The following is a 26231-nucleotide window of genomic DNA, read 5'->3' as shown; positions in this document are numbered from 1 at the left end:
TTTTAATTCTAGATGCATTGGGGAGTGATAGAAGGAATTTTACAAACTATGCACCATGAGATTGTGTTTCAGAAGGATCACCTGGACAGCACTGGAACTGACTTTTAAAGATGTAGTATGAGTTAGCTGGGCCAAAAAAATTAATAATAAAAGAGGCCAACCTAATATATAGGGAGAAAATAGGAGGAAATGAACAGATTCAAAATGAGAAATTAGAGTGGCCATACTGGGCCAGTAAATACATTGAGAAGTGTAGACATTTAGGAGATTTCAGTTACACCATTAAGACTCAGTGATTGGATTTGGAAGAAAGGAGAAAAAGGGAAAATCATGAAAAAAATCCTAAATTTCTAGCTGTAACAATTGAGTAGCTAGATGGGAATGCCTCAATTCACTCTAGTAGCAATCACAAAAAAAGGAGCAGTTGAAGGAGAGCTGAGGGGAGTTAGGAGTTTGACTTTAGATGTGTTGAATTTGAGATATCTGTAGGACATCTAGGTGGCATCTAGCAATTGAAGACATGATTCTAGAGTTTGGGGGAAAGATCTTGACTAGGGACATCAATTTGGAAGTCAGCAGAGAGGTGATCCTGGAAGCCAGAGGCGTGGATGTGGAGAGAGTCTATTGTTGATGAGAACAGAATCCAGAGTGAAATCCTGTCAAGCAGGGACAGATAGAGAACAGTCAGGGGATTTGTGACAACTGCTACAATTGCTATAATACAAGCAATATGCAATGGAAATACAGAGGTGTGAGAGACTCTCAAAGAGCTGGGTCATGGGCTGAGCTTCAAATAGTGAGGTCTGCAGGGGTGCCTAAAAGGAAGAAATTCTTTCCAGGCAGAGACAAGGAGAAAAAATTGACTTTCCTTTCACCCCAAAACAGTGGCTCTGGAAGACATGTTAAAGCACAGATTGAGGGAAGGGGCGATAGATGAACCACACCAAATTTTTTATTTGGTATGTCTAACAAGTTCTCAGGCAATGATGATGCCGTTGGTCCCTGGACCACACTTCGAAAAACCCTTCACTCTTAAAATCAAACAGTGTGGTTGCCAAGGCAGGGGGAGAGAAGGACTGGGGGTTTGGGGTTAGTAGATGCAAACTATTATATATAGGCTGGGTAGACAACAAGGTCCTACTGTAGAGCACAGGGAACTATATTCAATATCCTGTGGTAAACCATAATGGAAAAGAATATATATATTTGTATAACTGAGTCACTTTGCAATACAGCAGAAATTAACACAACATTGGAAATCAAGTATACATCAATAAAATTAAAAACAAACAAACAATAAACAAAATCCTCCTTTTCATATTTAAGAGGCCTATTTGCATAGTATTTGCTAAATATTTACATATTTGCCCAGTCTATATAGACTTTAAAAACCACCTCACAGATCTTCTTTTTCCAGATTGCTGATCCAAAGTGATTTTGCTTATCTTCATACCTCAAAGAGCTTTCATTCCTGAGATCATTCCAACTGTCTCTTGGCTCACAATGCTTCCTAAGTGCCACGTCTTATGTTCCAGGAAAGCCATAGTTTTTTTTCATCTGGGTGAGGTGGTTTGCTTTGTTTTCTTTCTGACACTTTTTTTTTTTTTTAATTTTATTTATTTATTTATTTATTTATGGCTGTCTTGGGTCTTAGTTTCTGTGCGAGGGCTTTCTCTAGTTGCGGCGAGCGGGGGCCACTCTTCATCGCGGTGCGCGGGCCTCTCACTATCGCGGCCTCTCTTGTTGCGGTGCACAGGCTCCAGACGCGCAGGCTCAGTAGTTGTGGCTCACGGGCCCCGTTGCTCCGCGGCATGTGGGATCTTCCCAAACCAGGGCTCGAACCCGTGTCCCCTGCATTGGCAGGCAGATTCTCAACCACTGCGCCACCAGGGAAGCCCCTTTCTGACACTTTTGAGCACTTCCCTCATCTTTGTAACCACAAGAGCTCATCATCAGCCTCGTACTCAGTTACTTCAGAGTCGATGCTCTTCCAAAGACAAGAAATCTCGTCCGCCATTTTTCTGCTCATTGATCTCACCCTGTGAGATTCTCCAATAAGCTTAAACCTACTTGAGTTGTTATTTCATTTTCTGGTAGAGCAGAGAAAGTGTGCCAGGGAGTCATGCCCAGACAGAAGTCTGGAACAACAGTCAGAATATCAGCAAGAAGAGGACCAGCTATGGTGAACACCTCCCTGGCACCCAGCAATGTATGGCATTTAGGGCTACAGATGTGAAAGAAACATTCCTTCCTCTTAAACAGGTTTCAGTCTAGTTAGGGCAAGGACCAGGCAACCAGAGTATTAGGATATACTGTGAAAAGGAATGTGATTAGTGTAAGACGATAGGTAAGAGGGGAACCTAATCACATTTAGGGAGAATGTCAAGACAGGCAGATGTTTTTCAGGAGAAACACTGGAGCTGACGGTTGAAGATACAGGATGAGTTAGCTGGGCCAAAAAAAGATAGGGGCACCCAAAAGTTAGGAAGCGTGATGTATATGGGGAACTGCATGTAACTCAAGATGGCTAGAGAGGTGATGGAGAGAGAGAGAAGCCTGGAGAAGGACACTGGGAGCAGATCACCAAGGGTCAGTGAAGGGAATAGATTGAACAAGACTGAATCCACATTGTGACATAAATCGTATGCAAAATGTTTAGAAATGAACTACAAATAAATACAGGTCTAACTACAGCATTTGTCCTGTGTGGATATCCAGTTCCTCTTCCCTAGAAACTGGGGACCTGTCAGCCAAATGAAGATAAATAAGTATGTCCACACAGGGGCTCTTTGGATCCCTGTTTTCTTTTGCCATCCTGCTTCTCCATCATCTTCCAGGAATCTTGTGAATCTAGTACAAACCCTTATCTCAGACTTGCCTTTATGCTGGCAGCCAAACTGGATCCCAGCAAGGTGGATGGCCATCGGACAGTACTCTGCCTGTCCGCAGCTGTTCAGACATCCAGCCTCAACCTTGGTCTTCATCAGTGGGATTTCCTTTGCTCTGGCTATTGCTCTTTTCATTTTCTACTGGACTGAGTGGGGTGATGCTGGTATATGATGAGGTTCCTTCGCTTTTATGTTTTGCAAAAAATGCTTCTGCTGACTATATAGGTTTCTCTTTTTGTATTTTGGATGGGCAGAAGAGCGGAGCATTATATCAGACCCCCATTGGTTTTGACAGAGAACAGCCTCCAACTGAGTCCTAACTATCTAAAAAAAAATGAATCCCTCCCTCTGCCTGTTTCCTCAGCCAAATCTGATCACTCTGCCATGCTTATCTTTCATTCAATCCCTTCCCATAAGCCCCAGGAAAATATAAAAGAGAATTTTTATTTTTGAGTCATTATACCAAGAATTTTTTTTTTTACTTTTTTTTTAAAATGATCTCATTCAGGTTTATATTTTTCTTTTCCTTTTATCAAATTTTCTTTGACTTTTAGTGGTCTATTATACCTTACCATATATATCTTCAAGGAGTTAAGGAAATAAAAGACAGGATCAGAAGCAAGTGCAATATAAACCCTTGACCAGGAGTGATTTACGTGGTATTTACATAATACGAGATGCAGTACTTCAGGGATTGAGAGTCCTCTGTGTTCATTAGCATGTTGTGTTACTACAATTCACATTTAGTTTTCATTTGAATTAGTGAATGTGAATTCTGTCACAATACGCTAAAGTAGTTTGTATTTGACGCTGAGGACCTGGATAACCAAAGCTGCACATGCAATGCTTAAAATGTGTTTAGAGTTGGAACCAAGAGTAAATTGTTACTAAAAACAATAATGATGAAGCTACCATTTGTCTCCCCTTTACTCTGGGCCAAGGGCTGTTTTAAGGATTCACAAGCAGTGGCTCATTTAATCCTCACAAAAATAGCTAGGAACTGGCATGTCCCCATTTTACAGGTGCGGAATCTGAAGCTCAGAGAAGGTAAGAATCAGGTGGCAGAGCTGGGATTGAAATTGATATCCAAAGGCAGTGCTTTCTACAATTTTGTTGAGAAATGCGGCTCCTCTAATTAGATGGCTGTCTTCCAGGTGATCGGAAACCCCCAGAAGTGAGGATAGTATTAGTAGAGAACTCCAATTTGGAATAGAAGATCTGAGGCTGCTGGGAGCCACTCTCATTTTTCTGGATTTTGCTTTCATAAATCACAGCTATTTTCACAGCTGTCAGTGTCACCTTTGGATGTTGTGAAGGGAAAAGGAAAATAACAAACCCATTAACATTAAAAAAAAAAACTTTCAAATGATGTAAATAAATAGTTGTAAGCATATCTACTTAGTATTCAGAAAGCTAAGCAGAGGTACATTAAAATAACATATCCATATCAAATATGGCAACTGAGGGACGAATCAGGATTTTTTGACAATGATCTATTCATTATGATTCAGTTATCATCAAAGAGTATGCACTTAGTAACCAAAAATAGAGATACTAAAATCATTCAGTGAATGAAGGGGGAAAGCCAAAAATTCTCTTCCTAGTATGTTGCTCATTTAGATTTAGGGTTTAAGTTGCAGTTGGAGAATTCTCATTAGAAACTGTGTTTGTCTCCCCTTTCCTCCTTTGTAGGTTCTCTGAAAACAGCGTATATTTTTCCTAAATACAATTTTGTATCCTCTGACAGTCTTCCTGAAAAAATATCCTATTGACTGCCCTCTTTCCCAAGTTAAATATTCTAGAAAGCATTGTTATTTTTGTGTCATTGGTACTTTATGGTCACCCCTGGTGGGAATTTAGAATCTATTCTTATACCATGTGAGGATACATTGGCAAGAATACACACACACACACACACACACACACACACACACTTGACCAATGAGGATTTTAAAAGAATATTTAAAAACCTATGATTTTTTCCCTTGACCTGTAAGAGAGAAAATCTGAAAGTTCAGAATAAGGTCTTAAAGTGATATATCAATATAGGTGGCATGATTTGTGGGTCACTTTTATTTTAATAGGGAAACTGGATAGCTTGTCAGCATAAACATACACACATCTTTTTCTCACTATAAAAATAGTATATGCTCTGGTAAACCTTAGAAAAATATAGAAAAGTGCAAATTTTAAAAATGTGTCCATAATCTCACAAACCAGTTCAAGTCAGAAAATGCAGAAAGATGCCATTTGTCTGCATTCCATTCCAGCCCTAGAGAACCAATATACAGCTGTCTCAGCCTAAAGGCTCTCTTGATCTGGATGTGACCGCTTGTCACATCTGATTTCAACATGTATAGGTACGTATATCGTTTCAACTGAAGCAAAGTTGGTAAAAGTTTAATTTTGTCCTGAGGGGGAAAAGAAGAAATTTCCTGAAGGAAACATGATTGCATTATCATTAAAAATGTATACACACACTCTCTTAATAGAGCCATTGCCCAGTTTTCAAATACATAACAAGAAGACATTGAGAATTACCCAGCTGAAGGAAGAAAACAGCAGTGTCTGTTTTCCCCACCAGCAAACAAGCAGCTGTGACCAGACAAAGCAGCATGTGTAACAGCGTGGTTGAAACTTAGCCCCTGTTGTTTTAATAACAGGGCGGGAACAGTAGTTGTTATTTTTTCCAGTCTATGACCCCAAAATGTGTGCTGTCTGGGTTTACTTCCACGAATGGTCTACGTCAGCCACTCTCCATCCAGGCAACTCAGCCTCTACTCTACTTTTCAGGCTCACTTAACACACACAAACGCCGCAGAAATGAAGCATCCATCTTCCAAGATTAATAGCCCCAAGCTGATCAGTTCAGCTCCTAGTTGTTTTGTAGGAAAAGATCATTCTTTGAGTGTGTGTGTGTGTGTGTGTGTGTGTGTGTGTGTGTGTGTGCACGTGCCTGCGTGTAAGAGAAAGAAAGGGAGCCACAATTCTCTGCAAACACTAGTTTAACTAAAGGATATGTGGACAGCCCCCGACTTAATGATAGTTTGTTCAACTTACGGTGTTTCAACTTTACAATGATGGTGTGAAAGTGATATACGTTCAATAGAAACCTGACTTCGACTTTTGAATTTTGATCTTTTCCTGGTCTAGCCACATGCGGCTTGATCCTCTCTCATGATGCTGGGCAGCTGCAAAGAGCCGCAGCTCCCAGTCAGGCACTCCATCACTGGGGGTGGACTGGGGGAGTTAAAAACCAATACACTTACAACCCTTCTGCACTCAGACAACCATTCTGTTTTTCACTTTCAGTAAAGTAGTCAAAAACTTACGTGAGATAGTCAACATTTTATTTTAAATTAGGCTGTGTGTTAAGTGATTTTGCCCAACTGTAGGCTAATGTAAGTGTTCTGAGCACATTTAAGGTAGGTTAGGCTAAGCTATGATGTTTGGTAAGTTAGGCGTATTAAATGCATTTTCAACTTACGATATTTTCAACTTAAAATAGGTTTATCAGGAAGTAACTCAGATATTAAGTATGGGTATAGGAAGATCTGTACCTTCAATTTACAAAGAATTTTCTGAAACATCAGCTCCTGGCATGCAACCAAAAACAGGTGAATTGTTCTTTTATTCTTAGATCTATTTAATTTAGTATAATGTAAAGTGATCTTTGAGGATAGAAAGATAATCCCTAACTGAAGTTAATTTTCTCGCTGCATGGAATAAAATTGAAGAATTTTAATAGTTCTCAAAATATGGAGCAATCTTACATATTTAAATTTATATACTATAAAAATCCCTAGGAACACACCTAAGACACACTTAGGCGACACAAAGATTTCTACGACTAGAGTTAAGAACAAAACCTTTGAAGGTCATATAGTTCATGGGAAAAAGCTTAGAGTTTGGAATATTAGAGAATAAGTTCCTTAAGTATCCTAGATTTTGTTTGTTTGGGTTTATTGCCTAGAATAATGCTTAGCACTTAGTAAACACTGAGCAAATGTTTATTAAATGACTGGATGAACAAATGGATGGACAGACAGATGGATAAAATACATTAGAATTCTAGCTTGGCCACTTATCTAGCACTCTTTATATGTAAAGCACTTTCTACATAGTAGATGCTCATAGTTGTAGTTACCAGCAGTATTTACTTATACTCATAGAAAGTTTTGAAATTTTTGAACTTGTCAATTTAGAGTCAGATTACATCCTTAGGAAAATAGGCCAATGATAAAACATCCAACATAACAACAGTCATATAACCTTGCTATTTCAATTAATTTGTTTGGGAATTAAGGACCAGCAAGGTTAATAGATTTGCCCAAGGTCTCTTTCATACGGTTGCATTAAAGTATAAGTTTTGTATATGTTGTATAACTTTGTAGAAGTTATCACCTGATGATTCTACACTACGTAACATACTAACTCAGCAAACTCTTATGACTCGTGTCCATAAATCCATGGGCTTTTCCAAGTTTAGAGGAATCTAAAGATGACTGGAACTTATTCTCCAGGAGATAATCAATTAAAGGAAGCACACTTAAAAAATAAGTAAATATGTAATTCTAAAAAAGGGAACGTGCTACGGTAGATGTATAAACAAAAGGCTGAAGGAACATGGAGAGTGAAGCAGCTAACCTATTCTGGAGGTTTGAGGAGAGGAAAATATTAAGCTTTAACTTGACAGCTGATAGGAGGACCAAATGGTCTTTTCAGTGTCTGCAATTAAGGAAATATGAGAGGCCTAGATCAGAAGGAATCATTTAAACGAGCAGCTAGCCAGTGCTATTCATTTAAAACCACATCAACATATGCCCAGGGCACAGTCCTGATAGTTCTGCTTCGTGGAAACTCAGAGCATGATTCAGGATCATGTCACAATCTGTCTTCAGCAACTCTGTGAGCTCCTTGAAGCCAAAGTCTGCACTTTGCCCAACTTGGTATCCCCAACATTCAGCAGAGTGCCTGGCACATTGTAGATGCACAATGAATGTTTTCTTGAATTGACTTACATCCACCAACCAGTATATTAAAAACAGAAAAGAAAAGAAAAAAAAGCCATGTGATTTCCTCTAGACACAGTTGTAATTTTCTATCTCAGACAGTCTCACCAACCAAACATTTATCTCCAGTCCTTGAGAGGATAATTTTCCTTCAACAATTATTATTAATACCTTTTACCAACTTGGGACCATAGCAAAATTTCATCCTTGGAGTAATTATACCTTTCAAAAAACTATCTTTTTCGGGTTTCCAGATGATAGTGTTTTTCAAATCTCAGGTTGCAAAAGCTGAATCATTTTATCAATAACGTGCAGGATAGAGACATGGCCAAGGTTACTCAAGCAGGGTCATAAATCAACTCCTAGACGATATGTCTCCCAAGATTAAAAAAGAGGGATCATACAACATTTTGTAGATGGAAAGTCTCATACAAGTTGTCATACATTAAAAATGATATGAAAATGCAATTGCATAAAAATACAGTAGTTATCAACCTGGTCAAAAACCATATAGGTAATTTGGAAATAAAATGAGTGTTGATAATTATATTAACATTACAATTTGGCAAAATACATTCGTGTTTTCATTTGCCAAATGAAGAAATAGGTTGTATATATTTCCACTATTAACGTAGTAAAGCAATAAAATACTGCAAATGAGTGATAACGTTTTTCATTTGTCCTTGAGTCTGCTTCAAACATTCATTTCATTCCTATTAAAGGCAAGTTATTACCTTAGGTTTCCTAAAATCACTGTATGCTTTGAAAGTGCATATTGATAAATTTGGATACTACTGAATTCAAAACAGAAAATGGCCAATGCCAGATGACCCTGACTAAAATAAACTTAGAAAATTGAAGTGATTATAAAGCCATTTGCAAGTAAAAATTCATTTTCTCCCTATTTTATTCTTAAATCTTTCACTAACCCTGCTCTTTATTCTGGCTTCTCCAGCTCAACTCTCCTTATTTTCTTAATTCTTTTCACAAAGAAAGTCTTTACAATTATTTTCCTACCACTTCCGTTAGACCCATACCCAAGTACTCCCCATACCTTGCTTAATTATTTCAGCTCAGCATCATTATTAAACGATGTTTGGTCCTATGGCCTGGGTCAAACCCCAGAGCTACCAAATCACTAGCTGAGTGAAACTGGGCAAGTTATTTCAATGCTCTAAGCCTCCGTTTTCTCCTAAATACAGTAAGAGTTGCAGGATTGTTTTGAGGGTTAAGGGAGATGAAACATACACTATGCTTACTAAATTTCCAATAAAGGTAAGCTTTGATTGCTATCATATTTAAGCAATAATAGCTGTGCCATCCGGTCGGTGTAATCAGTGTGCTTGCTTAACTGACACTCTACTGAGAATCAAATAATCTGCTTTGGGCTCAGCTCTGTGAACCTGCACAAGTCATTTATTTCAGGACTTGAGTTGTCTCACCATAAACTGAGAGGCATAGACAAGATGATCTCAGAGGTCCCTTCCAGCTCCAAAATTCTTTGTTCTGAATTAATTTTATGCTTTATGTTTTACTCATAACATTCTGGTAGATAACTGGAATTGTATCCATTTATCGTAAAAATATCATAAGCTATAGGCCAAAAAAAAAAAAGAAAAAAGTGGACTCATGAAACCTGGTTGTGTAGTCAGAGCCAAAGAGAATCCAATTTGATGTAAAGTCATTTTACTCAAGTGCTGTGTGGCAGGGTTTCTGCTGAGTACAGTATTTGAACAGAGCACCTTGAGACCAATGTCACAGAAAATATTCCTGCAAATAATTAATGATGTGTGTATATATATTGCCAGCTACCCTGCGGGAGCCCAGCAATCTCTCAGAACAGATTAGTGGTCCTTACCCAGGTACCCGACCATTCCAATACATACTTTTCTCAATGATCGTTATCCTGAAATAAATCCAAATTACATTCTATGAACCAGGATTGAAATTATGTGCCTTCAGTATTGAACCTTCTAATAGCAGTTATTTTTATTGAAATATTAAAGCAATTGACTTGAGTCATCTTAGAAACACTGCCTTCATATTTCAAATATGGTTAGGAGGCTCTCAGCGCATATTACCATGGATTGGAGATATTTGCTTATTAAATGATCTTTACCAGGAAAAACCCATTACAGGAAACATCTTGTTTACAAGGGTGTCCTGGGGATAGCAAATAGAAAGCAACATGTTACATTGAATTATAGAAATAAAATAAGCTGATTCAGCTAATTGATTCAATAGAAATATGACACATTATTTTGCAAGTCAGAGACAGCTACAACTTAATTTAACTGGCAGATTTTTACTGTAGGATGTTAACATTAGGTAAAAATATTCACTTGAAACTATAGTGGCTATTGAGTGTTATTACAACTTTCCTCTTTAGGCCCCCATACTCAATGATTCTTCAAAGGGATTTTCTTTGCCTCACCCACACAGACAGAAAATAAAGCAGAAACACTGAGTATGTTTGGTTGGTAGCAAGGCTAGAGGAGAGATTAAGAGAACAGGCATTGAGTGAGATAGTTCTGGGTTCATCCCCTGGATATGTGGACTTTAGGTAGAAGGTTAATCTCTTGGAGTCTCAGTGACTTCATCTATAAAATGGAGAAAATAATATATCTGGGGTTATTGCAAAGTCAAATGTGATGACATATAAGTGAAACTTAGCAGAAACACAGAAATTATTGAGTGAACAAAAACTGCACTATTGATACCACCATTCGGTCTCAGCTTACAGATCCTAGAAGAGTGAACTGACAAAATACACTCCCTTTTTCATGGTCTATTTTGTACATGTCTGATCTCTCACAATAAATTGTAATTTTTGATGGCAGCAGAGATGGTATCTTAATCGTCTTTGCATGGGTGAGATCTCAAAACATGGACTGGATTAAAGTCCCCCAGGGGGGCCCAATGGAGACAGATCTGTGAAGCAGGCACTTGAGAATGCCAGGACGGATGACTGGCTTATCCCAGCAAAAGCTGCAAGAGAGGTTATTTTTGGTAGAAGAAGTTGTACTAATGGCAATAAAGACAGAACTTGGGTTCAAGGCATTCTCTCAGTAGACTATATTCATGTGTACTTTCACTGTGCCTTTAGAGAGTGACTTAGTAAGACAGTATGAAGCCCTATGGTTCAAACCTTGAATAGCACAGAGCATCCATTCAGAAGCATTAGAAGAAGGGAGTGACTTCTAGTCAGAAGGAGGGTCAGAAGGCCATGAACAAGACAACACATTTGGACTTGTGATGTTTTCTGCCCAGAAGACCAAGCCCTGTGAGTCTGAGCCACAATTCCTATACAGAATTCTAGAGACAAATGTTTGGTTGGAGGCAAAACATTTCGCTATGAATGGATAAAGAAGGTGTGGTACATATATACAATGGAATATTACTCAGCCATAAAAAAGAATGAAATAATGCCATTTGCAGCAGCATGGATGCAACCTGAGATTATCATACTAAGTGAAGTAAGTCAGACAGAGAAAGACAGATACCATATGATATCACTTATATGTGGAATCTAAAATATGATACAAATGAACTTACCTACAAAACAGAAACAGACTCACAAACATAGAGAACAGACTTGTGGTTGCCAAGGGGGAGGAGAAGTGGGGGAGGGATGGATTGGGAGGTTGGGGTTAGTAGATGTAAGGTATTATATAGAGAATGGATAAACAACAAGGTCCTACTGTATAGCACAGGGAACTATATTCAATATCCTATGATAAACCATAGTGGAAAAAGAATGTGTGTGTGTGTGTGTATATATATATATATATATATATATAACTGAATCACTTTGCTGTACAGCAGAAATTAACACAACATTGTAAATCAACTATACTTCAATTTAAAAAAAAAAAAAAAAAGAGGTTTTAGCTTCTTTGACCCACCAGAGAAGAAATAACCAGAAAGTTTATCATGGCACAGTTGGCCAAACCTGCAGAAGTGATTGCTCCCTCCCAGTATACTTTGCACTTTGACGGTGGCACTTCACATGTTCTGTCTCCTCTGGGAACGTTCTGTGGGTGTTTTCTATCCACACTAGACCAAAATCTCCAAGACTGGAGATCTGTCTAAATGTCATTTTCCCTAGTTTTCTCCCTCTCCAGGAAGCTCAGAGCATTTTGAAATATATTATGATAGCTCCGTTCATAACATAAGGAAACCCAAACTGCCCAGCCTTATAGATGGAGCCCCATCAAGTCACAAGGCTTCTCCAAGAAGTGAAATAGAGGCAGGGTTGGAATCTGAGCTTACTGGATGGTCTAATGCTGACTCTTTTACACCAGGAAAATCTTTGTAAAAATGAAATATATCAGGAAGTGAGGAAATATAAGGAAGACAAGCAGCAGGGGGAAAAAAAAAAAAAAATATATATATATATACACACACACACACACACACACACACACACACACACATACACACATGGTAGCTGAAAGACCTGGGTAAGCTGTTCTCTGTGAAATCCATCATTTTATCATAACTGGAAGAGATCTGCTATAAACTGAACAATAGAGAAAACGTTAAGACCTTTTCTATCTGTTCCCCTTGATGCTCCCATTGAAAGCTCTACTGCTGTTATATTTTCCTAATCTCATGTTTTCTCTCATAACTGAGCAGGATGTTACGGAAGCTGATGTTTGAAGGGCCCTGGTGAACCAGAATGCTTTTGCCACACAGTAAATATAACTGCTTGTTTGGGATCAACTGTGTTTTCTTTTGGTGTTTGAAAAGCCAAAATCAAAGAGAAGGAGCCACTAAACGCTGCAAGTTGTGGAGACTGCAGATTGCTAGGATGAATTGGGAGCCCTGTGATGGCAAAGAGATGCCTCTGTTACAGCCAGTGGTGCACATGCAGACAAACAGAGCTTCTCCATGGCATTTCCAGAGCCTTCCTTTAGAAGGGCGTCCACCAGACAACCTAAGTCACAAAATAATGGCTGTATGTGCATTATGGATAGACACTCAAAGGAGAAAAATTCCCCTTATCCCTAGTTCAGGGTAAGTGACTTGGAGTCCATAGGTAAGAAAAATATTATAGGATCAGTTATACGATGTAATTCATTTGCTATAGACATCCTCCTTTTCCTCTTTCTATCTTTCATTCCTTCCTCCTTTCATTGACCCCTTTCCCTCCATTCAGTGGAGGAAGATGAGCCCTGAACAGAGCAATCTACAGGGTCTTGTCTTGAATTCAGAAACGGAGTGACCCAAGGCTCGTAGCCTGCCCAAAGAATCCTAATAATGTGGGTGTTGGCACTCTACACCAGCCCCAGGGCTAGCAAAGTGGATGAGTTTCAGGAGCACTTTGAACACTCCCCAGGCTTTAGCCAGAATTACAGTGTCAATCAAGTTTGTTCCCTTCCCAGCCTCCTTTTCTTTACCCAGGGATCGATAAGCACTAGTTGGATGTCTGAAGTCCCTGACTTACTATAGAAGACTAGAAAGCGGATTGGATTTGGAGACGTAGAAACGTGGGTTGGAGCCCAGTCCGGTCAATCATTACTTGGGCAATCTTGGGCAATTCCCTTAAATCTGCTGCTTCTCAGTCTGCCAACCTATAAATAGAAAGTCATTCATTCATTCATCAAAGAGTTTTGAAGGCTTAGTACATGCCAGATATGGTGTTAGAGCTGGATTTTTTTTTTTTAATTAATTAATTTTTATTTTTGGCTGTGTTGGGTCTTTGTTTCTGTGAGAGGGCTTTCTCTAGTTGTGGCAAGTGGGGGCCACTCTTCATCGCGGTGCGCGGGCCTCTCACCATCGCGGCCTCTCTTGTTGTGGAGCACAGGCTCCAGACGCGCAGGCTCAGTAGTTGTGGCTCACGGGCCTAGTTGCTCCGCGGCACGTGGGATCCTCCCAGACCAGGGCTCGAACCCGTGTCCCCTGCATTAGCAGGCAGATTCCCAACCGCTGCGCCATCAGGGAAGCCCAGAGCTGGATTTTTAATGGTAAAAAAATGATATCTACTCCAGTGGTAGGAAAATAAGGTAAATATATAAACCAGGAAGAGCATACCGAGACGAAGTTAAAGGAGAAAAAATATATGAAGCACCCAGTACATTATTTGCTTCATGATTGGCATTCAAGACATATTGCTACATCCTCAGACCTGCTTTTTTTTCCCAACTGAACTTATTCCTCTTTATAAATTGAAATACCCATTCCTTCAATGCTCCAATTCTCATTAAAGTATCAATTTGATCATCCAATTAAACAACAGAAATTCATTGTAGGGGGAATTTATGCTCCCCCCAAAAAACTTATTATTTTAAAACTGGAGCTTTTTAACTCTAATGAAAGTCAGATAAAGACAACCAATAATTACTAAGGACCTACTACGCTTTAAGTCATTTGGAAGATGCAATCCCCGTCTTCAGGAGTTCTGAAATCTACATGATTTGTGAAAATAATATACCAACATATTAACAATTAAAGAGCTACATTTTAAAAGCAACGAAAATTTTAAATGATTGACATTAAAGGGATTTTACAAGACCCTATGTAATTTCAAATGAATTATGTGTTGTGCTTGTGAGTGAAGCCATACTTCATGAATTATGTGTATGGCTGTAGTGGAATAAGAGTTAAAGGAGAAATCATTTTCTCAGTGGAAAATATGAGGGAGGCAAAGTAGAGCCTAATGAATATTGCTCCCCGAGCAGCACACCCACAGCAGATTGCCTCCTTTCCCCTTCATTAATATTCTAGCACAACTCATCAAGGAAACCAATTCCATTCACCATTCACTCCTCACCTTGTGAATAGTTCAACATCCTTTGCTTAGCAAAACAAAGGTCATCGTTATTATCAGGGAGAGCAAATATTGAAAAGGCCAAATCTATGTTCAGTCTCAGAAAATAAGTGAGTTATGACTCTGTGAATTTGGACAGACTCTTGTATATAAACACAAAGTATGATAAACAACGCCAACTCTTTCTATAGCACATGAACATATCATAACTTATTTGATCTTCCCAGCAACTCCAAAAATGGGAAAGGATGAAAAATGGTGACCTTCCCAAGACCACCCAGTTGATAGCTGGTAGATGTGGGATCAATTTAAAGCTTATGTCCTATCTACCACTTAAAAATGTCATGTAGTAGAAAAAGATGCCATTTTTTGATTGGATTATAATGAACATATAATGTTATATTAGTTTCAGGTGTGCAACATATTGATTCAATATTTTTATACACTATGAAACAATCACTGACATAAGACCAGTTACCATCCATCACCATACAAAGTTGTTACAATATTGCTGACTGTATTCCCTGTGTGTGCATTACCTCCCCGCCATGTTATTTCTTAAAAATTGATAGTCACAAAGAGGAACAGCATGTAACAGCCCAAGAATCAGTGGCATCTGGGTCCCTGCTACTCAAAATGTGGCCCACAGACCAGCAGCATTGGGTTCACCTGGGAACCTGTGATTTATGCAAAGACCTGACCCCACTCCAGACTTCCAGAATCAGAAACAGCAGTTTAACAAGATTTGCAGGTAATTCTTAAGTGCGTTGAGTCTGATGGGCATTAGTCTAAAAATGTTCCACATCTCTGAGCTGAATGCAACGTAACTCATAGAATTGTATAGATTAATTAGTATATACAGGAAAGTACTTTTTATATTAAAAAGCACTATATAAATGTAAGAGTTTATGAAAACAGTAATTATTCTCATTTAAACTAACTCAGCCATTTGTATTAGCATTTTGTCCCCCATTTGCATAAAAATAACACACATCACTGGAGCTCTTGGGAATTTAAAGGTAATCAAACTAGACTCAGTTCGGGTGTAGTACTTACCCCAGATGCAGTAACAAATTTATATTAAGGTGTCAATTTAACAAATATTCCTCAATGCAGATTGCATTTAACTACTTACTGGAGGATTTCTTAATCTTGATTGTTTTTCTCACAGCTAATCTGCTCTCCAAAATTATTATAAATAGCACTGTTTGTAGGCCAGTTAGAAAGGTCCACTTAAAATTATTGTAAACCATTAAGATATGCCTTTTAAAATTGCAGATTCTCTCCTGTGTTTATACTTTTACCCCCATGTTTATATGGCAAAAGTTCTGGATCTTAAAGATCTGAAATATAAGCAGCATGGAGGTTGGTAAGAGGCTACATAGAGGCCCAGAGCCTGGTGTGTGGCTCCTCGTTCAGTGCTCCTTCCTCTCCCCCGTGGGCATTAGCTGGGCTCACACACACCATGATTGTGATGGAATTTTAAATGGCACACCTGGGTGTTTTCATAGAGAGAAAGGCCATGGACAGTGGAATCAAACTATCTTGAAGTCCCAGCTTTGTTCATTTCAAGCTTGGCCCTTATATAGATCATATGCCCTTCCCAACCTCAGTTTCACAATCTGAAAAATGGGCACCAGAAACAGTGGTATTAAAAAGATATAGAGGGGAGTTTTAAGTTCAGCTTTCTAAGATGTTCTGTAGAGGCCTTTGATTTATTTCCAAGGTTTTATATATCATGCCTACATCAATAACCAAAACCAAATCATTTTTCCGTTCTTTTAAGGTATTGAGTTGGCCAAAAAGTTCATTCGATTTTAAGTAAAAATAAAAGACATTTTTCATTTTCACCAGGAACTTTATTGAACAACGTATTCACTAACCAAACGAACTTTTTGGCCAACCCAATATTTATCCTCTGTGCTCTACATCATTTTATTCACTGAGCTCTCTGCAGTTGTTCAAAAAAGTACCCTAAGCAGAGCTTAGTATTCTTTCCCTGTGTTCTCCTCCTCAGCCTCCTTCATGGACCTTCCATGTCTTTTGAGTGCCAGTGTCCCCAGGGTCTGCACTGGTCCTTTAGCCAACCTCCCAGGCTGTCCCCTCTAATTTCTGCCTTCTAACAACTGAAGATTCCCATGCTGCACCCACGGTTCACATTTTTCTTCTGAGTGTCGCTCCCACAAATCCACCTTCCCGATGTGCATTTCCACTGATGCCCCATAGTCACCCCAAAACATGTCCCAAACTGATGACCTTCACATCCCACAGCCCCGTTCCTCCTCTTCCTTATCTCCAGTTCCCTATTAATGGCCCCACCACCCTCCTGATGACTTAAGCCCGAAATCCTGGTACCACCCGGCTTCTCTCTCCCTCACTTCCTAAATATTGTGAGCATGGCAAGCTGTAGATTCTACCATATAAATATCTCAAATTGCTCTGTGCCTTTTCCACTGCTTCCATTAAAGCCATCATTAATTTTCTCTTACATAATAATGCCTTTCTGCCTCAAGCCTTGCCTCCTGCTAAAATTTCAAAGAACCTATAGTTGACATTCAAGCTTTCTCAAATGCAGATCTCCAGGCCCAAAGAGTTCAGTTCAGTGCAGGTTGTGAGGCGAATCTACCTTTAACAGATGCCCTCCTGAGACACCAATGCAGGTCAGACCTGGAAAACTGAACTAAACCATTCCCTGCTGTGAGGTGGTTGGTCGAACCACTTCTCTGCTTTAAACTGTTCGGTGATTTCTCTTTCACTCTTAGGATAGAGTCCCAAGTTCTTAGCATGGATACTTGCCATCTGTCTTCTGCCTTCCTTTCTGTACCCTTGTCCTCTGTCACATCCCCACCCCATACATGAGAGCATCACCTACAAAGAGATCCTGGAAGCCAGAGGAGTGGTGGGAAAAGAGACAGGAAGGGACCTATCGTTGATTGAAAATATGCTCAGCATTACCTCATTTGATCGCCACGGGTGTTACCATCACCATTTAAAGGATGAGAATTTATAAGCCCAAAGAAGTGGAGTAGCATGCCTCGGCCACATGGGCAGGGACAAAACCCCAGATAGTTAAACATCAAAACATCTTTGACTTTTCCACATTTCTGCCATGGGATATATTTCAGAAAAATGGGTGATGCCAAACTGATTGCTATGCCAATTATGGCCAAATGAAACAGGGTAACCCTAAGTAAGTCAGAGAGAAACATGGCAAGTTTTCTAACATTGCTGTGGACTACTAAGAAGATAACGAATCAGGGGAGCAATCATCATAACGCAAGGGTACTTTTTGAGCACATACTTTAGGAAGATCATGCATATTAGAGAACAAGAGCTAGATATGGATACGGTTATGGATGTGGACATGGCCGTGGCTGTGACTGTGGCTTATAGATATAGATAATAGATATGCAGACGTCGATGCTGCAAATGCTGAATGTGTGATCCGGTGGGTACACTGTAGACTAGTGTAAGTAGTAATCGCCACCTTGTGGCATCTTCCTGGCCACACCCAGGCCCGGAATGTGATAGTACTGATGGTCACACCTTGGTGACAAAAGTTCAGCATCCTCTCAGTTGGTATAAAGTCTTCCACTTTATCAGACTGCTGAAATCACATCTGCTCCAGGACAGATCGGTACAAGGCCCGGTGTCAATGCCAAGTAATTGGACTGAAGCAATATGTGTGCCTATTTATATTCAGACCCATGCCCAGAAGCTCCCAGAGGTGTGATAAAGTGTTGCTTTTCAAATGGACATAAAATATACATGGTTCTCCTATTAGCTACTGCATATTTTTCTGGTGCCTATCACCAGATTGATAGCCATGGATCCAAGTAATTAGGAGAGCACTGGGGAAAGAGACCACGGTTAACATTTTATATCCTCGGATTAGTGAGGTCCTCTCCAGCTTCAATTAAATCAATTTAATTCAATTCAATTCTAAAAACCTGCCTACCCTGATTGCCTACTGTGTGCAGGGAACTATGCTGGAAGCTATGGGCAGACGTGGGTATGAGGTGGTCAGAAAGACTGAAGAGTGTAGTGGTTATGCAAACAAAAAAGAACGTGAGGCCGGACTCTGGGTGTGAATGTCAGTTCTGCCCGTCTCTAAACGTGTGACCTTGAGCAAGGTTATTGCACCTCCCTGGCTTCCTTATCTCTAAAATGGAGACTTGTCCCTTCTTCATAGGGCTATTTAAAACATTGCATAAGTGACTGTCTGTAGAACTGTCATTGTAATTCCAGTCCTCAAGGCATTGTCTAGTGAGGGAGATAAGCTCAAAGGAATGTAAAATGAGTCATGATTTTGGGGAACCTGGAGAAGAAAGAACCCCTGGGGGCTGGACCAGAAAGGCTTCACAAAGGGAGCTCAGCCCAGATGGACTTTAAAGGTTGGAGAGCGGAGGGTGGGAAGAATCATGGGAGGGGACTCTAGGTGCACAGAATGGAAGAAGGAAAGGCCTGGGGTGTGTTCTCACAATGGCGGACAGATGAGAGCGTGGAGGGAGCTCAAGGAAACCAGGAAACAACTCAGGCTGGGAATCAAGTGGAAGCCGCTTTGTATAGGTTTAGAGGCCTTGTCAAGGGTCCCTAGCCAGGGTAGGGCAGTTGAAGGACTTTGAGGAAGAGACTCTTCTGACCAGTGCTATGACTTGGGAAGACCACCCTGATTGTAATGTGCACATGAAATTGGAGGGCTGAAAACCGGAAGGCAGAAAAGCAGTAGGCGGTAGGTATCATATCCACCAGGTGAGACGCATCGAGCCATGGCTCGTACAGGGATACAGTGACAGTCAAAATAGAAAGAAGATGTGAAGGAAGTTGCAGAATTGGGTGCTGATGAAATGTGGAGGGACCAGGAAAGGAGAAGTCTATGGTGACTGAGGATTCAATACTGGGCGGCTGGGAAGATGGGATCACCATGGGCTGAGATAGAGAACACAGGGGGTCCATAATGCGAGAAGTCCAGCAGCCCGTTCCCCCCGACCTGGCAATGCTGAGTTTTCTGCCCAAATCTTAAAGGCAGCCAGCCAGTTTGCTAATGGTCAATAAACCCCATTTCGCTCCAGATATTAGGGCTTGGTTAAGAGTTTGCCTCACTGTGCTTGAGAGATGATGTAGAATGCCTGTCTCCATAGAATATGCATCCTGTAATGACAAAATTATGAAGAGCCTTTTCTGTGCTACACATGAGATTCTGACTATGAATCAATGTTCAGAAACAAATCTTAATAAATTGTTTCAGATATTACTAGGAAGGATATTTCTGGAGTGTCAATTAGACACAATTATAGTTTGAGTTGAATAATTACCCTTCCTTGTGCATATTTTGATGATACGTTTTTTAAAAACAGACTAATTCGTAGAGAAAAAGATGATAGCTCACATGCCATTAACTCCTTTAAAGAGAACACAATTCATAAATGAGATGCCTAATTTAAAAGCAATTTAGAAAAACATTCCCAGGATAAGCATTCAAAATATAGCCTAACTTTCAACAAACCAGGGGTAAGGACAGAAGGAGGCAGAGGAGAAAGAGTGACGAGGAAAAAAGAGAAACAGAAAAGGATAGCAGGGAATAAGATAAGTGGAATTTGGGGAGGAGAATAGGAAGGAAAAAGAGGGGGTGAAGATGGACTCTCTAAGTGGTAAAATTTTACTAAGAGATCATCTCTGTCTCTCTGTTTCTCTGAAATGCCTTTTATTCTCATTCTTTCCTTTCCATTCCCACCATCACTTTCTTATCACTTTACTCCTGAATTAATAGATGCCCCTTTGCGGGTTTCCTGTTCTCCTTCTTACCCCACACCTCCCCCTGTCCTGTGTCCTGTGGTCATATTAATATTCCTAAACATCTCTCTTCTCAACTCAGTTCTGCATTCCCAAATCCAGTCACCTTCCTTGCTAGTCTAACCAGGGCTAGGCTGTTATAATACAAGCCTTCAAAAACCTGGCCCCTTGCACCTCCATCCATGGGTGGCAGGTGAGATGCTGGTGAAGACCACACATGTAGTCAGACAAGTCTGATTCATAGCATGGTGCATCCGTTTGCTAGTACCATCTTGGGTATCTCCATTAACTCATGTATAAAACAAGGGTATTTACAAGTCTTACTGTATAGTAGCAATTACATGCATTCTTATCTTCACCATCATTCCCTAATATTTCACCCTACCCTGTACCATCTAGGTGCTCCCCATGTGGGAGCCACAACCTTTACTCACTCCCACCTGCAGACATGTGCTAATGCTTCTTCCTCACCTGTGATGTATATCAGCAGATGTCTAGGCAGCTATACACACACCTATGCAGAGATAACCAAGAGCAACAAAATGCAAGAGCCTGGATTTGGAGTCAGATGGATTTGGGTAGGGATTCCACATCATTCTTTACTAGCTGGGGACTTTGGACACATTACTCATTCTTTCTGAGCCTCAGTTTCCTCACTTGTTAAAAAGGACTGCGTGAGAATTATTCAGCTAATATATAGTCATATGTCCGGTACAAGGTCAGTGCTCAATAAATGGTCACTAGTATTAAGAAAAAAGGTGAGGAATAATATGTCCTAGGTCTCCTGAGAAGTCTTCTCCAGCAAATCCTGCTTGTGCGTACCGATGTCTCTGTTCTCCAAGACTTGCTCTGCTTGCTATGTCATCATTTCACAGATAACTTAGTATAATCTGCCTTATGTCTAATCAACTGTCCTACCCATTTTGGTGCTTTATGACAGTTTACACAGGTAATATAGATTGAAATAATAATTGTGTTCATTAATTATTTTGTGTGTATGGGTCTTATGGTCTTTTCTCCTCTAATGGTCTACAAGTTACAGATAGACAGGAAGTAAAGCATATATAAGCACCAGGGGGACTTCCCTGGTGGTCCAGTTGTTAAGACTCCGTACTTCCACTGCAGGGGGTGCAGGTCTGATCCCTGGTCAGAGAACTAAGATCCCATATGCCGTGTGGCGTGGCCAGAAAAAAAAAAAACAAACTAACTAACTAACCAGGGGTCGCTACTTAATTTCTAAGGCCCAGAGCAAAATGAAAATGCAGAGCCCTTATTCAGCAATTATTAAGAATTTTAAGATGGTGAAAAAAGGGCATTAAACCAAGCATGAGGCACTTCTAAATACTGGACAGCTTCATGCCCACGAAACCAGCCCTGATAAGCTCAACTCCTAACAAAGTGTTAGATAAACAGCTGGCTTTCAGCAAAGCTTACCGATTCACTAATTAAAACATGCCCATCTCCTTTTCCAGTGAGCTCTTCACCACCCTGGATTGGTCTGGATTCTCCAAGTACTAAGCCTATGTCTGGATTCTCTAAGTACTGGATTCTCTAAGTACTAAGCCTGGATTCTCTAAGTACTGGTCTGGATTCTCTAAGTACTAAGCCTATGTCTCTTTGGTCTGGATTCTCTAAGTACTAAGCCTATGTCTGGTTTCTCTAAGTACTAAGCCTATGTCTCTTTTCTTCATTTAGATGATGTGCATATGTGATTCAAAACTATAACCAACCTAGAAACAAAACTAAACTGTCATAAATTTTTTTTCATGTTGGAACACCAGTTTAGAAATGTTTCATCTCAACAAATCACTGTACTAAGAGACATCTTCCAGATGATACTGAATTGACATTCTTTAATTTTTCAGACTTAAGTTCTCCCTATTCTACGGTGAACAGTTCTAATAAGTTCTAGTTCATTCTCTGCCAGAAGGTATTGATTTATTTCGCTGAGTCACTGCCTCTACCCCAAGCCCTTTGGGTTTATGACAGTTACAGCTGATGAGTTAAGATGTTTGTTTAAGATGTTGCCTTGGGGAATCATTTTATTAAATGCTAAAGTTCCCATTTCTATCACACATTTTCTAAGCTCTCTTATTCTTCCATGCATAAGATCCATCTATTTTCCTTCTTTTAAATCATGATTCAAAGAGCAGAGAGAAAAATCTAATAATTAAAGCAGACACATACGAGCCATTTTCTCTATTTTTCTCAGCTGTTTGCTCTTCCCTGGAAGATGGAGCATTTTAAAAGTCTTTAGCTTTAGGGTTATTTCTGATCTTTATGCTTTCAGTCACCGATAGAAGTAGATTGACATATGTTGATAGACACAATCAACTTTTTTTTCACCTTCAGTGTTTGTGGTTAATAATTCTAAAGTACTGTTGCCATAGACATGTTCCCTTGGCATGTTTACACATATTTTTCATGAGGTTTGGTGTTTGCAGTATATGCCATCCACCTGCCGGAGCACCTGTGTACCAGAACTCATCAGATCCAGTTCAGCCGTCGGGCGATGTAGAGTGATGAAGGCAGAAAGCAGACAAGAAGACACGTGTGGTTTAGAACTGTTCCTTGAGGGCAGCAACACAATTTAAGGGCCAGAGCTTAAGACGAGGGTGTCAGCTAGAGTCCTCTGCACTTCAGGTTAGAAAACGCAACTCAAACAAGCTTTAATCCTGAAGGAAATGTGTCTCAAAACTGAGAAGCGAAGGGGGAAAGTGAGCTTCAAGGGAAGCTTAATTCCGTGGCTCAGCAGTGCCCCCTGGAGGCGGTGTCCTTCCATGTCTGCTCCGCCTTCTGTGAGGTAGCCTCTACCCCCCAGGTCTGGTGACCCTGGGATTACAAGATGGCTGCAGCTGTATGTCAGGCTGATGACCAGCAGGAGAGAGAGTTTTGTTAAACTGCTTCTACGGAGTCAATCCGCTGCTTTACCAGGGTCCTTCAGCAGAGGTTCCTTCACATCTTTTTGTCTCGGAGTGGGTCTGTGCCTAGCTCTGTGATTTGCTCTGTGGCCTAGGGCTGGGGTGCATTGGCCGTCTCCCAGCAATCAGGACCCACCCCTGGAGCCTGGAGATTCAACACCCGCAAGCTGCTCTGTCTAGAAATCCAGGGTACTGTTAGTAAGGGAAAGGAGGGAGCCGAGAGGAGGTGACCACCATCTCTAGTTTCTCTTTGGATATGAAGAAATGAATGAATTTGGGAGCTTGGGTTAAAATTTTATTAGATCCATGATTCTCTTTTGTTCTTCTCGATTTTTAGTTAGGCAGCTGAACATTGCACACTACACGTTGTAATTCTTCATTTGCTTGGGAAAGAGCTTATTTTATGGATAGTTTGAAGCAAGTCAAATCCAATACTAAAACCATCCATATTTAATCTTCTTTACTGCATAGCACAAATATGGACAATAAATAGGGTTACATGCGAAGGTACAGAAATCAGAGTGGCCCAAGAGGGGACTCATTCACCTCTGTTTGCTTCTCTAAGAAAAGAATTAACTCCCCATAAAGCTTATTTCTGAAGTGAGAGTTCTTCAAATGCTTTCCTTCTCTTCCAAGTAAGAAATTAAAGTGATCAAAATGGTTAAAGCATTCTTTTCACTGTATATTTATGACTTCACTAAAGCTACTCTAATACCCAATATTTTGCCAGTATGTATGGGACGTAACCGTTTTCCTTTGTGCTAGCCTTTTTCAAAATTTTTGTTAACTTTCTATTATGAGAATTTTCAGTCATACACAAAAATAGATAGAATGGTATGTAATGAACTCCCATTTTCTTGTTATCCCATTTTGACAATTATCTACATGTGGTCAGTTTTTTTATCTCTGTCCCCCTACTTCCTTCTACCTCCACCGTCCCCACTTGCTGCAGGATTATTTTCAAACTAATCTTAGACATTATATCATTCTATCCTAAACACTCATGTATGTTTCTCTAGGAAATACAAACTCTTCTAAAGAATATAACCAAAATACCATCAGCATAACTGAAAAAATTTCCTTTTAGTATTCCTTAATCTATTCCACAATCAGCGTTCAAAGTTTGTGGGAGGTATTTTTTTTTTTAATTAGCTTTTTTCCCTATGCTTGACTTGATAATCTAGTGCAGAGAGATGAGAAGTACATTCACAGAAGGATTAGAAAAGTTACAACCTAATCAAGCGCTAGATGGTTTGCTACCAGCCTGACTGCTCTACGAAGTCAGAAGAGGCTAGGTGGTTAAAGAATTGAAGTTGGAAAAGATGTCGGGGTCCCATTACAGTGAGAGGAACCTTTGAAAGCATTGCAGAAGCTTAATTTTCTTCAAGGCTGGGGACAGGATTTAAGACAATCAGGCTGAAAATGAGAATCCGTGTGCAGCACACGGAGCATGGGGGAGAGTGATCTGTTGTGTGTGATCGCCGGGGAGCCATCACGGTCCTTACGCTTGCAGAAATAAATTAGCCCTTATCTGTGAGATGCCACATGAAGTGCAGAGAAGCAAGGAGGAAAAAATAAATGCTTTCAAGATGTTTGGTGCGTGGCCATCTGGTTGGAGATTTAGTTCCATTACATACCAGCAATGTGACCTTAGACAAACAGCTTAACAACTCTGAAAACTCATTTTTCTTATCTGTAAAACTGTATCATGAATTCCTGCTCTTCTATCACATGAGGACTTTTCAAAGATCTATCGAGGTAATGTCATTAGTCCTTAGTTATTTGCAAAGCACATAAGCTATTTAATATCAGGATAGCACTTTACAGTTTGCAAACTACTGCCAGATCCATCACCTTGCTTTGTCATCTTTGTATCCAGTGAGGTAGGTCTCATTATCCCAATATCCAAATGAGAAAACTCAGGCCTCACGTGTCACTGGCCATCATCACACACAAGTTGAACTGAAAGGTATTGTTATTGTTATTCCTATATTTTTTAAAAGTCTAGGGTAAGCAAGATACTGACATACATCTCTGCATGGTATTTAAGACTTTCTACAGTGGGAACGTGTAACAAGCTATAAAATACCCACATGAAAGTCCCATTTGTTTAAACTTCCTGATGTAGGAGTTGCAAGTGGCTATTAGTGAAAATGAACCCCAAGTTCTCATACTGAGATCTTCTCTACTTGGGATAATATTTTGGGTGGTTTCTATAGTGATAGAAAAGATAGCAGGAATAAATAAAAGGAATTCATAACAACTACAATCTCTCATTCTTTTGTCTAAGGACAGAGCAGAATTCCTCAATATGAGAAGGATAGCTAAGTGTAACAAGAACTGAATGTTTTTTAACAAATTAATTAGGGATTCCGGGGGTATATAACGAAACTTAGAATTTTTTTAATTATACACAGTGGCATTTAATGTCTATTCTAATGTAAGTATGACTTCGAGTTTAAATAAACTAACACTATTGTCATTCTGTTCCTCAAAATTATATCCATGAATCTCTTTTGATCTTGCTAGGTATGCTATTGTGCTACAGAGCTAGCATTCATCACTATTCTTTACAAAACTAAACCCCAGCTGTTTGCATCATAACAGTAATTTCTTTTCCCAAAATTATATATGAGATGAGAATAATGGGATCCTGATACAGGGAGATAATAGCTACTTGCTTGATCAAATCATCTTTTAATCTTATTTTTCTTCCCTGGGGTATAACTGACCTCCCAATAGTAAATTTACAAATACCTATTCTATGTATATGAATATATTCATATATACCGAAGAGCTTTCAGGAGGAAAATATTTCATATATTCTAAAGTATAAGCTTTAAAG

General features: G+C 39.7%; 1 protein-coding gene and 1 long non-coding RNA gene across 3 annotated transcripts in view; both read left to right on the top strand.

Annotated features, from left to right (window-relative positions):
- Positions 1-26231, top strand: part of GPC6 (glypican 6) — a 1071594-nt gene that overhangs the window by 825172 nt on the left and 220191 nt on the right. The gene's annotated exons all lie outside the window — the stretch shown is intronic.
- LOC309647416 lies at positions 12005-21500 on the top strand. The gene is made up of 2 exons (XR_014256034.1): positions 12005-13544; positions 13849-21500. It is a non-coding gene; the product is annotated as an uncharacterized lncRNA (long non-coding RNA).

This window comes from Balaenoptera physalus (assembly GCF_965194825.1).
Source record: "Balaenoptera physalus genome assembly, chromosome: 18".
Lineage (NCBI taxonomy): Eukaryota > Metazoa > Chordata > Mammalia > Artiodactyla > Balaenopteridae > Balaenoptera > Balaenoptera physalus.
The sequence above is the reverse complement of the archived record's forward strand: the minus strand, read 5'-3'. Positions and strand labels throughout refer to the sequence as shown.